We start from the raw sequence: 2281 nt of genomic DNA, 5'->3' as shown, positions 1-2281 counted from the left end.
AAAACACAGAGGCTCTCCTTAATGAAATTATGAAAGAGAACTTTCCAGACATGCCAAGGGATCCTAAAATTCAGATAGCAGACAGATTCAGAACCCCAGAACGACTCAACCCGAACAAGACATCCCCCAGGCATATCATAATCAACTTCACTAAAGTTAACATGAAAGAGAAAATCCTGAAAGAAGCTAGACGCAAGAAAACATTAACTTACAAGGGGAAGAATATTAGAATGACAGCAGATCTCTCTGCTGAAACCTTTCAGACTAGAAGAGGGTGGTCATTGACCTTCAACTTCCTAAAACAAAACAACTTTCAACCCAGAATTCTCTATCCAGCTAAACTGAGCTGCATTTATGATGGAGAAATTAAATACTTTAATGATATTCACATGTTGAAGAAATTTGCCATTAGTAAACCAGCCCTCCAGGATATCCTCAAACCTATCCTCCATAAGGACCAATGCAATCCTCCACCACATAAATAAACCCACCCAGAAAATTTTGACCGAATTCCAATCTCCACAGAGACAAAAGGATCAAAGATGTCCAATGAACCTTCAAAAAACTCGATACCCAAATTTTTCCCAGGATTATCAATAGTCTCAATCAATGTAAATGGTTTATACTGCCCTCTAAAGAGGCACAGGCTGGCTGACTGGATACAAAAACTCAAGCCAGATATCTGTTGCATCCAAGAAACTCACCTTATTTTGAAAGACAAGCATAGACTCAGGTGAAGGGATGGTCATCTATATTCCAGGCTAATGGAAAGTAGAAAAAGGCAGGTGTTGCAATATTATATGCAGATACAATAGGTTTTAAACCAACAAAAGTGAGCAAGGACAATGATGGTTACTTCATATTTGTTAAGGGTAGCACTCAATACAACGAGATTTCAATTATCAATATTTATGCAACCAATCAGAATGCACCTCAATTTTTAAGAGACACTTTAACAGACATGAGCAACCTCATTATTCCCAGCTCCATCATAGTCGGAGATTTTAATACCCCTTTGGCAGTGCTGGACAGATCATCCAACAAGAAGCTTAGCAAAGTAATTCTAGATTTAAACCTAACCATTCAGCATCTGGACTTAATGGACATCTATAGAACATTTCACCCTAATAAAACTGAGTACACATTTTATTCATCAGCCCATGGAACATACACCAAAAGAGATCACATCCTAGGTCACAAGACTAACCTCAGCAAATTTAAAAGAATAGAAATTATCCCTTGCATCTTCTCAGACCACCACGGAATAAAAGTTGAACTCAGAAACAACAGGAACTTGCAGAACCAAACAAAATCGTGGAAGCTAAATAACCTTATGCCCAATGACACTTGGGTCAAAGACGAGATCAAGAAGGAAATTACCAAATTCTTGGAACTAAACAACAATGAAGAGACGAGTTATCAGAACCTCTAGGATACCACAAAGGCAGTCCTAAGAGGGAAATTTATCGCACTGCAAGCCTTCCCCAAGAGAACGGAAAGAGAAGAAGTTAACAACTTAATGGGACATCTCAAGCAACTGGAAAAGGAAGAATACTCCAAACCGAAACCCAGCAGAAGAAAAGAAATAACCAAAATTAGAGAAGAATTAAATGAAATTGAAAACAAAAGGATTATACATCAGATTAACAAATCAAAAAGTTGGTTTTCAGAAAACGTCAATAAAATAGATAAACCTTTGGCCAACCTAACCAAGAAAAAAAGACTTAAATCTCCAATTTCTTCAATTAGAAATGGTAAAGACGAAATCACTACAGACCCTTCAGAAATTCAAGAAATCCTCCACGAAAACTACAAGAAACTTTATTCTCAGAACTATGAAAACCTGAAAGAAATTGAACAATACTCGGAAGCACGCCTCCTTCCAAGATTTAACAAGAACCAAGTGGAAATGTTGAACAGGCCCATATCAAGCTCTGAAATAGCAGCAACTATACAAAATGTCCCTAAAAATAAAAGCCCAGGACCAGATGGCTTCACGTCAGAATTCTACCAAACTTTTAAAGAAGAGCTAATACCTATATTATTTAACCTCTTCCAAAATATAGAAAAAGACGGAATACTACCCAACACATTCTATGAAGCAAACAACACCTTGATCCTCAAACCATGTAAAGACCCAACAAGACAAAAAAAATTATAGACCAATATCCCTAACGAATATTGATGCAAAAATGTTCAACAAAATCCTAACAAAAAGAATCCAGCAACACATCAAGCAAATTATACACCATGACCAAGTGGGTTTTATCCCAGGATCTCA

This window comes from Otolemur garnettii, unplaced genomic scaffold (assembly GCF_000181295.1).
Source record: "Otolemur garnettii isolate 467f Iridium unplaced genomic scaffold, OtoGar3 scaffold00290, whole genome shotgun sequence".
Classification (NCBI taxonomy): domain Eukaryota; kingdom Metazoa; phylum Chordata; class Mammalia; order Primates; family Galagidae; genus Otolemur; species Otolemur garnettii.
The sequence above is the reverse complement of the archived record's forward strand: the minus strand, read 5'-3'. Positions refer to the sequence as shown.